The 15,543-nt window shown below is 36.1% G+C and overlaps 2 protein-coding genes across 5 annotated transcripts in view; one reads left to right on the forward strand and one right to left on the reverse strand.

Annotated features, from left to right (window-relative positions):
* The window catches only part of LOC131685894 (uncharacterized), a 227,930-nt gene that overhangs the window by 76,190 nt on the left and 136,197 nt on the right, over positions 1-15,543 (reverse strand). The window lies entirely within an intron of this gene.
* LOC131685892 (1-phosphatidylinositol 4,5-bisphosphate phosphodiesterase) overlaps positions 1-15,543 on the forward strand; it is a 179,333-nt gene that overhangs the window by 65,335 nt on the left and 98,455 nt on the right. The window lies entirely within an intron of this gene.

Raw genomic sequence — 15,543 nt, forward strand, 5'->3', positions numbered from 1 at the left:
ACACGCTATGGAACGAGACATATGACGAAGAAAAGTTATTTTACTGCAAGAAAATATCGGAATGAAAAACAATTCTCCGTGTTGTCTAATTTACTCATTTTCTTTAACATAAATTTGTTGTTTTTTAACATTGTCGTGTATCGCAGATCAGAACGCAGCCATAAAAATGACAGCATCGTTGGGTTAAAGCTTACAAAATAGTTTAGGCCGGTTTAAAAGTTAGTCCGGTTTAAATATAGTTAGTACGCGTTTGAGCTTACGGCTATTAATGTCTTTCATGTAAACTAATTGGGACAGTTATATTTCGTCATTTCATAAATTACATTTTATAAAATGGCGTCATGTTTGAAAATACATCACCAATAAAAATCATGTTTTTCTTGTGTGTACAAAAAGTCAACCCCTCCTTTGCTTTTTATTTGATGGAGACGCTTAGTTTTCCAACGTTACAGAGTGATTTAGTGGTGTAACAAGAAATTTGTGCTGAGGGTAGGGGATGTGTTAACAAAATTCATCGTTCCATAAAAAATCACAAATTTTTCGTACATATGATACATATTAAAAATTCGGAAACCGAAATCTTGCAAAACCAGGAACATTATTTTAAAAGTTTTCTTCTGAAATATATTGTCTAAGTTAAATGATATTTTCTATGTCGTTGCATCCAGAAAAAAAAACTGTGGTATATTTTTAGCTTCAGGAATTTAATATCTTGAAAACAAAACATGTTCTAACCGACCACAAAGCTCAAAAAAATCAAAAAAAAACAGTGTTTTATCCACCTAACAGTGAGATGAAACCATTCTTATAAATATCACTGTTTGCTTATTCATTTGTTTGTAGATCTCATGCGAAGTACGCAACCAAGCAAAGATACCTTATCTCAGTTTCGAGCAAGCAGCAAGCCGAAAAAACGCTGTTGAAGATTTACATTCTCCTTGAGCTTTATGGATAGGACAACAATGTTTTGGTATTTTTTTGATATTTTCTAAAAAAATCTGGTAACCTTATTTGTGCATTGTGATTCAGTGGTGATACAGAATACAATCCAACAGATAACTCATTTTCGACACAAATCCATATGTGGGACTACTATGCTTTCATGGGCAGTGTACGAACCTTGAATCAAATGAATGAATTGTTAAAAAATAAACAAAATGAATGAAATTAAAAAATGTTAGAACAGTAAACTCACAAAATAAATTAAATGACTAAAAAAACAAAATAAAGGAATGTTGAATGTTCAAATTAATAAAACTGATATAATTAATAATTATTAATCAAATTTATTAAAAAAATTAAAAAACTAAATGCAATTAATAAAATGAATAACGAAATATATAAATATAAAATGAACAAATTAATTAAATGTTCAAAGTAACAATAGTGAATAAAATGCATTAAAATAATAAAGTTAATATACTGAATTCAATTAATCAAAATAATAAAATAAATTTATTTATTTTATTGAATTAAATAAATGAATGAAATAAACAAAAATAATAAAACAAATAACATGCATGAAATGAATAATCTTGAAAAGTAATTAATAAATTTCAATTAATAAATAAACTACAAGTTATTAAAAATGAATATCCAGTCTAGCCTCTGATCTCGCACAAACCAGAAGCTAAAACAGTAACAGAAAAGCCTCGTTGCCCGCCCCGGTGAGCAAGATTAGTGAATCGAAAAAGTGCGCCCACTGAGGGAAAATACGGCCGTGAACGCAACCTCGAAGAAGACCTACAGTGCGCGAGGTGGGACAGTTGTTAAAGGTGGAAATGGACATTGACCTTACGTTAGTGACCCACCTGCAAATACATCATACAATAAACGTGGTACTGATAACGTTCCAGAGATGCAGAATTCTTTAGTATGATGAATAGTATGCTACATGACGTCGAATACGACAACATTAAAACCTTGATACCCGTTTATAATGACAAGGATATTACTGAAATCTGCCTCCATGATTTGGCACCGCGCACCAGCCCCGAGTACAACAAAAAAAATCATGTCGATATGCGGAGAAGTTCCGGCGGAGAAGGCGTTACTGTTCCGGCAGCACTGTACCAGATGGAGTATGTTCGCACTAGCGACAGTGAGCTTGTCAAACAACTGACGTCTCATCGTAATACGAACCGACTGTCAAGATTGGATTGGAAGTCAAGAAAGATCGGTGAACACGTGCGGACTCTAGCATCTGAATATTTGCCCATTTCATTTTTATTGCGAAAAGTCGCGACGAACATAGCATTAGAACATCAACCGCGGTATTTACTCCATCATATGGAGAACCCTGACACTCAACAGGGCGTGGAGCGAATATCCAAGTGAAATGTGTTAGTTCGGGCGATTGCTTTCGCACACCGCTTCATCCGAAACTGTAAACTGAATGCAAATGGTTAACCGATATAAACGATTAAGGCAGTCGGCCATCAGCTTAACTGCTTTCTACGACAGATCCCAGTAATTATTTTGACACATCTACAGATCGCTTGCCACACAAGAAACTGTTTGTGTAATTCGACAGCTTCATCTTAGGCCAATTCAAATTACTTAATATAGAATCGATAAAGGCTGCAAAAATATAAGGTCCGTCCAGGTTAGCAGGTTCCCAGTGGTTCTATTCTTGGCTGAAATAGTGCAAAAAAATAGCACGCCGGACACCACACGGCTTCAGTACATCTAGCGAAAGAATAACCTAAAACCTGTTTTAATCCACCTAGCGGTGCAATTGTGCCTTTCTCAAACATGAACACGAGAATTTTTGCGTTGTTTAGATTCATCATAAGCTTCCAAATGTATATATTACATTTTTATTATACACGACATGACAACCATATACAAGAATAGAAATCATTATTCGAGTTCTAAAACTTTGTAAAAGAAAAAACAGCTACATTAATATTAAATTGAAAAAACCTGTTTTAATCCACCTAGAGGTGCAATTGTGCCTTTCTCATTTCTCCAAACTATGATTTAATAGCTGGTTCGTACAATATAACATTACGGAAATATCTTTCATTCTTATTACACTTGGTAAGTATATATAAGAGCACCTTTTTGCATTCATCGCGGTATCGGTTTGAATCGGAGTTTTCTATGTGATCGCACTTCACAACCCGTAACTCCGGAGCCGGAAGTCGGATGGAGATGGAATTTAATATCAGTTTCCGGGGACGCAACACCTTTAATTTGAGACTAAGTTGATCAAATCGGTCTAGCTATTTTCGAGAAACCAATATAACCGTTATTCTGAATTTGGATGCTTCCGGATCCGTCGATGGTGGACAGGGTGGCCAAAGAGACTTTGAATGACTGTTGGTGACCTAGATCTACAAATTCAACAGTTCTGTCTACATTTTGGAAAAAACTTCACCTTTTTACATTCATCGCAGAATTCGTTAGAATCGGGATTTGCTGCGTGATCGTACGTATCACCCTGTAATTCAGGAACCAGAACTCGGATCCACATAAAATTCAACAGCAGCTGATCGACCTTTCATTTAAAATCAAGTTTGTCAAAATCGGTTCAGAAAATTCCGAGAAACCGATGTGGACAAATCAACAAATTTTGTTTTGTAACCATACTCTTCAACTCGTAATCCGGAACAAGATGTCGGTTGAAAATGAAATTCAATAGCAACCTATGGGAATATTATATCTTTTATTTTAATCTTAGTTTGTAAAAATCGGTTCAGCCATCTCCGAGAAACCGATGTGGACATTTTGTTAACAAATCCGCACATACACACACATACATACATACATACATACATACATACACACATACATACACACAGATATTTTGCGATCTCGGCAAACTCGACTAATGTTATATGAGACTCCGTCGGTTAGAAAATCGGTTTTTGAAGCAATTGCATAACCTTTCTATATGAGAAAGGCAAAAGAATAATATTTAATTAGCTTAATAAGCATGAGTTCAATGTTATCTTCATGTGATTATAATTTGGAAAGGTTGGTGGAATGGGTTTGAACGTGTAGGGAATGGGGGTTTAGTAGAGTGGGTGTGGAGGATGCGTCAGAAATCCTTCATCTTATTTCGGTATACGGGATGGATGAAGGAAATGCGGGCGTGAGGGTGGTCAAAGAGGAGGGGAGTGATGAAGGAGGGAGGTGTAAGGGCAAGGCGGAGGGGGGGGGGGGAGGGAGGGGCGGCGACGCAATACTCAACTGAATATTTTGCCTTCCATTTGAGACTTGGTTTGAGAAAATCGGTTCAGTGATCACCGAAGAACCGATGTGACTAATTGTAGAATATGCCCGGAATTCCGTACTTCCGGAATCGTCGATAGTGGACAATATATTCAAAGAATGTTTGATTGGCAATCAGTGATCTAGATCTGCGATTAGAAGTAATTTGGTGACCATTTCAATAGTTTTTAGCCTCTGAGGTAATACGATTGTACCGATTTATATGGGAAATTCCAGTGTATCCTTACTAACACCTCCGGAAGCAAGAGTCAGAACCGAATGAAATTCAGCAGCAGTCAATGGCATTACTGTATCTTTCATTTGAAATCAAGTTTGTAAAAATCGGTAGAGAATTCGTTGGGGAATGGGTGTGATATTAGCTTAGGAACTTGGCGGGTTCCCCGGGGGCGTCATGAACCGTCATAGGTGGCCAATGTGGTCAAAGCTACTTTGATTGATCATTAGTGATCCAGACCCGCAAACTAGAGTAATGTTACATCAATTTTAATATGTTTTACATCATTTGAACATCATGGTGGTACCAGTTTATATGGGAATTTGCTGTGTGACCGCACTCTTCAACCCGTAACTCCGGAACCAGAAGTCGGATCAACTAAAAATTCAATAGCAGCTTATGGGAGCGTTATACCTTTCAGATGAAACTAAGTTTGCGAAAATCGGTTCAGCCATCTCTGAGAAAATTGTGTGAGTTTAAATGACACACACACACATACACACACATACACACACACACATACATACACACACACAGACATTTGCCGATCTCGACGAACTGAATCGAATGGTGTATGACACTCGGCCCTCCGGGCCTCGGTTAAAAAGTCGATTTTTACAGTGATTGCATAGCCTTTCTCAAAAGGTGCGAAATCGGCAAAGTCCCAAAAAGTCGATTTTTATAAAAAAAAATTTTTCGAGATAACATAAAATCTCGACGTTTCATGCATTTTAAAGATGTTTGGCATCAAAAATACGAATTCGATTTCTGAAATTTCATGGGGTCCCCCATTTAAAAAAAAATTGAGTTCCGGATTATATGGGAATTTCATATGTGACCGGACGGTTCAGTGTATATTTCCGGACCCATATAAGCGATCCATACGAAATTTTATAGACATCTGTGGGGATATTATAGCTATTATTTGGGACTAAGTTTGTGAAAATCGGCCCAACCATTTCCAGGAAACTGATGTAAGTTCGTAAATTTTGAAAGATGGCCGCTTTTCCCGGGCACTTCCGGAACCGTCTATGGTGGTCAATGTAGTCAACGAAAGTTTGGTTTGCCGTCGGTGACCTAGAACAGCAAATTTAAGTTGTTTGAGAGACATTTTTGCGAAATTTTTACCTTTTTTGCTTTCATCGGAGTATCGGTTTGAATCACAATTTGCTATGTGATCGCACTCCACAACCTGTAACTCCGGAACCGGAAGTCGGATCGGGATGAAATTAAATAGCCATTTACGGGGACGCAATACCTTTCATTTGTGACCAAGTTTAGTTGAATCGGTCTAGCCATCTCCGAGAAACCGATGTGACTGTTATTCTGAATTTAGATACTTCCGCCGGGGCTTCCGGAACCGATGATGGTGGCCAATGTGGCCAAATAGACTTTGAATGGATGTTAGTGACCTAATACTACAAATCGAAGCAGTTGTGGTCATATTTTGGAAAAATTTTCACCTTTATACATTCATTGCAGAATTTATTAAAATCGACATTTTCTGCGTGTTCACCCTGTAATTCTGGAACCGGAAGTCGGATCCATTAGAAATTCAATAAAAGCCTATGGGAACGTTGCACCTTTCATTTGAGACCAAGTTTGTCAAAATCGGTTCAGCCATCTCTGAGAAAAATGAGTGACATTTTTGGTAACATACACACACACATACATACACACATACATACACACATACATACACACTAGAGTGACAGGAAAAAAATGACCCCTAATGGCCAACCCCTGATTTGATTTCTAGTCCCACCAGGAGTACTGGCACTAAATTTGAAGCAAATAGGACAAGTCTAGCTACCGGACCAACGTGCCTGAAGTTTGTATGGGATTTTTCGACAATTTACATGGAGAAAACCCACTAACTAACAATCGTCTATCAATTACATCAATATCGTCCGCAAAACCAAGGGGCATATGCGATGATAGTTCCGTTCCTTTGCATGCCAGTTCTCCTAGATAGACTATCTACGTGAACATGATGACCAGAACCAAGAGCTTATTGGCTTAAATTGGAATATTTCAATTTTGGTATCTGTAAATGTTGATGGAATTGAATTTCATCATGCACTAAACTAACCATGATCGCATAGTTGTCCCGTTTTCTATGGGATTTCCTATCTTTATGGGACTGATATGCGATCATGGGCAGTAAATAGATATGAGAATTTTAGGCCCTACACAAGTGCTCTGTGCAGAGATGGATGACTAGATTCTTCTCTACTTCCACGCGAGACACCATAGTTGGGACTGTCACTCTCTTTTCCCACTTTCCCCATAACGAACTTTTCAACAAAAGAGATTATAAGTATCATTATAACCGCTGTTATTGCTGATGGTTTATTATCTCCCGCTTTATGATGGTCCTATTGGTTGATGATGGTTCTCCCTATTTTCTGGCAACCAAAAGTCGCCATCTTGGATTTCTAAATGGCGTTAATCATCAATTTTCGATGTTTATTAACAATCGTCTTTCATACGACACCCATATTGATGCTGGCTTTCACTGATTTGTGATAAATAATTTCTGAAACAATTCTTAGGGCAATATTGCAATATTTTTTAAAACCCAAGATTTTTTCTGCTCTTGTTGGTATTTAAACCGATTTTGCTGTTAATAAAATGTATACCGATTTTGTTCGCAGTGAATTGGACCCACTCTTGCTCTCAGCGTCTCATATGATATATATTAAAAATTCAAAAACGGAATTCTTGCAAAACCTGGAACGTTATTTTTAGAAGTTTAAAAATTTCGTCCGGAATCTTTTCACTTTTAAGAATTTAATATTTTAGAACAAAACATATATTCTGAGAGTACATAAAACCCTAAAAGTCTTGCAAATCGGAAGCATTTATCTAGGACAGCTGTTAAGTTCATCAAAGGAAACTTTCGTCTCTAAACTATAAAAAATATAACATTGTTGTATGATGAATCGAGGCATTAAAAAACCCAGTCCATAATATTTTATACTACAAAAATTTTCTTCAAAAAAGTTCATTTTGTGTCGTCTAACTTGGCCCCAAGTTGGCGCGAGTTACTAACGAGATGAATTCGCAACACAAAAATTAAACTTAGTTTAAATTAGGTCTTCTCCCCTTATGCACAAATTGGTTGAATCCAATTTTCTCTTCTGGGAATAGATATAGCCAAAAACAAGCGTTCGTTTTCGCTTTCTCGTCAGCAAACCTCCGCAGCAAGCTTCTGACTTTGCTTCCCCGGACATCACTCGACACACGCCAGTTGCTTTGAGTTTCATTTATGTCCACAAACAGTCACGCTGTTTGGATAATGTCCAACTAGTGCTAATTTGAGTACTAGTTTATATAAATCGTCTTGGCTCAGAGTTACTGACGAGATAGATTCGAAACACAAAAATCAAACTTAATTTAAGTTAATTTTGGTTGAATCAGGTTTTGAACAAAATCTGTTAACAAATTCATGAGAAAACATAACGATCTCGTAAAATTAACCATTTCCGTAACCAAGCTCCCAAAATCATGAATAATAAAACTCGTATTCATGAAACTATCTGTGTTTCCACAAACTATACACGCCAAAAATACATTGCGTAATACTCAATTGTTTTTTACGGTTACTGTGGTTGTATCCCGAATATGTATCTTGATATGAATTTTTAATCATGATATCAGAGGTGCGCAGATATAAATCGTGTGAGCGTGCTTCGATAGAGTCTTTTCTATATATATCTCTTAGAAAAAATGGAAATTACATTTGACGTAAACAACGTAGCGACGTATGTTTCTGTCTGATAATAGGATTTTACATGTTCTAATATGTAAAATAAAATATTGTGACTATTTTGATGTAAAATTCAGTGTGAATGACCTAGAAAAAGTCGAACAGCTCACATTTTTACATGTAATTAAATTTAAATTTATGTGAATTGGGACGCTCCCTTTACGTGCATCTGGCAAGACGTAAAGTTAGAAGACTTTTTTTGCTGTGTGGGGATGCAAATTTTCACGTTTTCGTATTTGAGTTTTTTAACATGTTCAGTACGTTATGTTTTACATTTCTTATAAAAGAAATGTATAGAATTCGCTCAAACTTTCAAGATTTTTTCCGAGGCCCGGAGGGCCGAGTCTTATATACCAATCGACTCAGCTCGACGATTTGGGACAATGTCTGTGTGTGTGTGTGTGTGTGTGTGTGTGTGTGTGTGTCTGTGTGTGTGTGTGTGTATGTAACGGACAAATTCTCATTCGTGTTTCTCAGCAATGGCTGAACCGATCTTATCCAAACCAATTTTAAATGAAAGAACTGAAAAACAGTATGAACGCTATTAATTTGTTTTTGATTCTGATGTTTAGTTTCCAAGATATGAATGTTTAAATGCGTAAAAATGGCGTTTTTTGCAGTTTTTTGAATTATCTACCGAAATTGACAATATAAATTAACAATTTATATGTTTTTAGACAGCTTTAACGAATACCTTTCGAACAAGCTATAGATTGTTGAAATCGGACTATTATCGAAAGAGATATTTAACATTAAATGCGGACGAAAGATTTTTATCATTTCCCATTGCCAGAAATATGACCAAAAACATGTAATCTATTATTAACGCCAAAACGGCTTATTTTAGGTCAATAGTATCTTCGGAGAATTTAATGGAGGAAATATGCCCTTTCTTTTGGTATTGTGCTTTTGCTGATTAATCCCCCTATGAGTGAGATATTTTCACAAATTTTCTTGGAAGTGATTATATCGAAATGATGCCTTCTACAAATTTGTAGCTCTTACTTTTGCGAATAACTTTACTGAAGACTTCAAATATCTATTTTGAATACTTTAAAAGTTATGGCTTGTTGTTTGTGGATTACTCTTTGTCGCCTATTTATTGTTCAATATAGAAATAATCCATTGAAATAAGCCAAACATTATTTCGACAAATCGAATTTTGTATTTCATTTTTCTATCTACAACCGCTAGAAATAATCACCGAACACTTCCAAGTTGTCTGGAAGGAACTTGATAACTTATCAGTGCAAAAATGTTCATTTGTGCGAACCTTCTGACTGCAATTTTTCTAACTAATTTCATTTTTCTATCTACAACCGCTAGAAATAATCACCGAACACTTCCAAGTTGTCTGGAAGGAACTTGATAACTTATCAGTGCAAAAATGTTCATTTGTGCGAACCTTCTGACTGCAATTTTTCTAACTAATGATCGATCTGAAACATATCGGAAAATGAAAAGCGAAATAAATAACTCCAAGCAACGGCGTAGCCCAGAGAAGGTTTTGGGGTTTAACACCATACAATACGTCGAGATCGGAAAATGTCTGTGTGTGTATGTATGTGTGTATGTGGAAAAAATGTGACCTCTGTTTCTCAGAGATGGCTGGACCGATTTGCACAAAGTTAGTCTCAAATGAAAGGTACAAGCTTCCCATCGGCTGCTATTGAATTTTTTATTGATTGGACTTCCGGTTCCGGAGTTACGAGTTGAAGAGTGCAATCACACAGCAAATTCCCATATAAACTGAAATGAGAAATTTTCAAAATCAAATTTGTATTTTTGATGCCTAATGACTTTAAAATGCATGAAACAGTGAGATGTTTGACAAAAATTGACTTTTTTGGACTTTGGTACATTTTTGTCTTTCTCATATAGAAAGGTTATGCAATCACTCTAAAAATCGTCAACCATACCGGCCCAGAGGGAGTATGCAGTGAGGGGTTGCTACTTTAAAATTAAAACTAGTTTAAAATTTCTTAACAAGTTGAAAATTTTCGGCAGGATCTGGACCTCCCAGACCTTTCTCCATGATCCGCCGCTGGTTTCAAGCGATGTTTCAGTATCACATAGTATCTCAAGATCGTGGCTGTCGATCCATTGTATGTATGTGCAAATCGTACTGAACATGTAATATTCATTTCCACCATTGTATTGAACATAACCAGCCATGGAATCGTAGTCTGGACAAATGAGACAAGCACAATTGCACCACTAGGTGGATTAAGACAGGTTTTTATTTTGGGAATGCGTCGAGTTGAGACGAAAACGTAATATGATTAATAACGAGGATAACACTTTCCGAATGTAGAGAGAAATTTATGAAAAATGACGATTTCCATTCGACTCTAGCAGGTTCTGATCGATTTTGATGAGCATTTGATTTTTGTTGTATGACCAATTATATGTATAGGTCAAATGTTTAAAATCAGTAATTTAAGGTCAAGATAGCATTATTTTGAAACCGCCAACTTCGGAGGTTTAGTATCTTCGATGAGTTTTACAAACGTTAAACAGCGCATTATTTGATAAAATAATTTTGACGGTATATCGTCCAAGAAGTATTTATGGTGATTTTTCTCAGGTTAATATTCATGACTACAATAAAGTCTCAACAAATTCGCTAGACACGAACTCTGTTACTATTTTCTGAAAAATTAATTCTGCATAATTTTAAAACTTCAAAAATTACGGTTTCGGAATTATGCCGTTTGGACAGTATGCTCGATTTTCACCAAACCCCCACCAAACCGAATTTCTGGCTATGCCGCTGACTTCAAGTAAGTAGAGACAAAGTCGTTCTACACTCGTTCACAAGAAACTTCTTCGAATGCTGAATATCTATTATAATACATTGAAACCCTGATTTTATCAGCCAAATATGAACATATGTTTGATGGGCTCTAGCTGACGAACAAGACTGAATTCGAGTAAATCCTTTCTTGAGCATGTTTTCCTTATCATGAAGATGGAAATATGCAAAAATAAAAAGTTCATCATAATCAGAAATAGTTATCAGACTACATCAAGGGACGGGAAGAATTTTTTAACAGCTTCAGTTTATTATAAAGAAAAACAAAATGCCCGATTTAGTCAATATCCCCATTTTGTCAGCCTAAAATACACCATTAGATTGATAAAAATGGGTCTTTATTGTATGTATTATTCACTGTGTTTCACATTAATAGGTAGATTTCATTTTTGGGGATTTTTTATTGTATCGAACTACAACAATTTTTAGGTAATTTTCAAGGGGTTTTTTTTATAGACTTCTTGCAAAATTTGGCGAACCTATTCCAATTCGTATACCAATTAATTGGTATACTTAAGGGTTAATATGTTGCAGATAGAGAAAATACTGAAATTTTCAGCTTTTTTCTTTCACAATATTACGAAAGATTATTAAACAATTTTTCTTAATAAGTTTGTGAAAATTATAAACTATTTGAATTTTTTTAATAGTATAATTTTTTTTATTTAGCCGTGATTTTTTAATAAATAGTGACCATCGCTTCACAACATAGTCTATTTTTCATGGCTTGCGGTGAGCACGATCTCTCGAATTGCTGAACTGAAAATTATGGAATAGAAATTAATTTTTAGTATTCTTTACTTTACTCGCCGCACAGATAGCTGCCCTAAGACGATTTCGCTAGATTTTCAGAGCACTGTGCACACAGTGCATTAACGCAAGTGACGGAAGGTTATCGAAAAGTTTCGTGAAAATGAAAATTCCAGTAATGATGATGACTTTCCCAAACGGTTCGTTTTCGAGAGCTTTCATGTTCTTTGGCATTAGGATTAGCGATAATAATTCAAATCAAGGATACTACTGGGAAGTCACCTTTAGAAAAAGTCGATGTCGAAGTAAAATTTGGAACTATGCACGCATGCACTTCAGAGATAGCGTGATATCAGGAGCTGCGATCTCATTTCAACCCTTTTTTGTGAAAATGGCGATACTTACAAATGTAAACATAAGGCTTTTTTCATACATGCGAATGAGGGCTTTGAAACGCAACCAATTAACCTAAAAATTTTGATTCTACGATATTGCTTTCTTAAACTACAGCAAAAAATACAACGGGCGAAACTGTATTTTTGTTTGTTTATTTAAAGTTTCGCCCTCCACGCTCCATGCAAACAAACAGGGCGATACTTTTTTGCTAGCAGTTTAGAAGCGAAACTGTCATTTTCGTATTTTTTAGGATTATCAAGCTGATACCAGCTGTAAATAGTAACAATGATCGCTATTGAAAAAAACCCGGACGAAATCAGTGGTGTAGAACGGTAGTTATTGTAAAAAAACGTAAGAACGATACTTCAATGCTGATAGGTGGGACCGAAAAAGTAAACAATCGCCAAAGGGGCGATACTATCATTTTGTAAATTTCAATAGCAAAAACAAATTTAAATTTAATAATTTCAAATACTTCATGAAGTTTTGGGTTTCGATCACTGAATCATGCAATCTAGGATATAAAAAACACAATAGTTCTTAAATAGGAAATAAAGGTCTGGAAATATTCACTGTTGATTTTCTTTGAATGGTGTCACTGCTAGTATCGCCCTTTTCAAGAAAAAGCGTTGATTTCTTAGTTCTCAGTCGCGTTGGTAATTTGAGTAAAGTATAAACTCCAAATCGATTAAAAAAAATGCGATTTTTTTGGCTCAGTACAATATATAACCCCTTTAGGAAAATTCAGTTTTCCCACCACAATTTAGATATTTTATTAACAGAGCATTAACAATAATTCGTAGCAATGTCTATTTTATGGGCCATTTTTTCGCTTCCCATTGATTTGATTTGAGATTTCTAGCACTGATGTTGTCCTATGCTGATTTGAGCGATTCTCTGAGTCCTGCCACTATCCCATGTAGTATGTGTTATCAAAAACATCGCGAAGCATCAAGTTCTAAATGTTCTCAAACGATATAATATCCGAAGAGAGTGATAAGAGTTATAAGAAATGTCTCATCACACTGTTAGGTGGATTAAAAGCGTTTTATATGGTGCATTTGTAGAATGCTCACTTCTGCCAGATTGAGCTCCATCTGCACTTTCAGCAATTATCAAACTTCCCGAATAGCTGGTATTACGGGACAATTCGAAAGGTCTATAGCAATACAATTCACCCGCAGTTTTCCTTGCTGTGTATCGAGACTCATCGCTATAGCATACAGTATGTACAGGCAACGTGTTTGTGCACTGGTCGAAGAACAAAGCGATAAATAAATTGTTTGCTGAATGCACTCATATCTATAGCGGGGCGTTTTTTTTTTGCTTCGGCTCTGTGCGATGTGAAAAGGTAGACATATGCGTTATAGTGGTATGTTACCATCGGATTTGAATGCGTAACTGATCGGCTGTATCTCATGGATTTTTTAACTATTTCACGAACACGATTTGTGACTCTGTAATGACTTTTGGTGTTGTATAGTATTTTCGGTTTCTTTCCGAACATCGCACTTTTTCGAGATTCTTTGGTTCTGTATTCGGCATGCCGCCATTCTAGGGCTCATATACCTCGTTATGGGGCTGCCATGTTGGAGATAGATGACGAGGCACTGAATTTCTTTGGCGGTTTACCCGAGCACCACATAGCCCCTTGACCTTAAACATGGTCCGTGCCAAAATTCACAACCATCAAGACACCATAAAATGGTCTCAGTGACCCATAAATATACCAATATATGGTATTTTATATGGGATCTACCGGACCATGGTGATGGTGTTTTCATGGGTTGAACCCATTTCAAACACCCATGTCAAACCCCACGAGCATGGGGGTATCAAGGGCTTTTCGTTTGCTCGGGTAGAACAACTCCTAACATAGAGAACAACCACTTTTCCACGTCCCCCTTCCCTGCCAACAAAGATCCTGCCGGGGTTGGAAGCAGTTTTCAAATCCACGAGTAATATTCTTACAGTTCACGTAAAATATAAGGATGGGATATCATACATACATCATACAAAAAAATGTAAATTGTACTATGTCATGACAGTGGAGGCGTAGTTTATGATTTTCTAAACTTCATCCACGAAAATCATGACTAAGATTCTGAAATCATGAGCACAATTCACGCAACTAGTGACAAAAATATCTAAAATCGTGACTAAGATCCTGAAATCATGAACATGAATTGCTCTATTCATGACTAAAATATTACGATAACATGAACAGAAGATACAAAAGTCGTGACTAAGTTATTTAAATCATGAACACAACTCCAGACAAAAATATTTAATATCTTGATCCTGATGAACGTGAATCACTCTACTCATGACTTAAATATCATGAAAACGTGAATAAAAATTACGAAAATCGCGACTAAGATTTTGAAATCATTAACTTCAATCCCGCTAGTCTAAGAGAAAAATCCGATAAAATGAATAAAATAACACGGTAACGTGATGAGAAATCACAAAAATCGCGAATAAGCTCTTGAAATCATGAACAACGTTCGACTGATGACTGTGTATTCCCAAATCATGAACAAGAATCACAACAAAAACTAAACTTGTTCAGGGAACAACAACAGTAGCCCAACCAAACATTCTAATGTAACGTCATGTATATATTCGGGGCGAACTAGTTTTTTTTTAAAACGCAAATAGTTTCATGAATACGAGGTTTATGATTCATAATTTCAGGAAATCGTGACCTTTTGTTCATGAATTTATGAACGAATTTTTTTCCGTGTAGTAGGGATATAACACTTTTTTTCTCCACCAAGCTACACACGCTAGTCTAATTCCTCTCCGACTACTTTGACGCTTGATTTTTACCCATCCAGCGGCATACGACTCAGCTTAAACGAATGTCATTAATACCTAGATATGTTTTCACACCTAATTCAATGAATAGTCATATAATTAAATAAAGTTTGGTTTTCCTTTTCGACTTCGTCTCACCAGCCGCATAACAGACTGCCAAGGTCGTTTGCTAGACATTAAACGGCCAAGACGGTCTTTTATGCTACTGATGAGACGATATCGAAACGTAAAATCTGACTTTATTTAAGTTATGCTTTCATGCATAGATTATTCGAACACAAATTTTCTTCTTACAGAGACCCTAGTAACAATTGTAGTTTTACGATAGTTTTATAGCCACTGATAAAACTTAGATTGCACTTGTAGCGTGCTATAAAACTTCAATTGTTACTTGGGGAACTAATCATATTCAGAAAATTGTTTAAGTCAAGAAATAGTTTGCTTGTTAAGTTCAGACCAAAGGCGTTTTGCTACACCAGGCAGTGACTATCATATAAGCCCGATTCAGACAGTAGATCAGCATCCGTCCACGGTAAA

The sequence above is a fragment of the Topomyia yanbarensis genome, chromosome 2 (assembly GCF_030247195.1).
Source record: "Topomyia yanbarensis strain Yona2022 chromosome 2, ASM3024719v1, whole genome shotgun sequence".
Taxonomy (NCBI): Eukaryota; Metazoa; Arthropoda; class Insecta; order Diptera; family Culicidae; genus Topomyia; species Topomyia yanbarensis.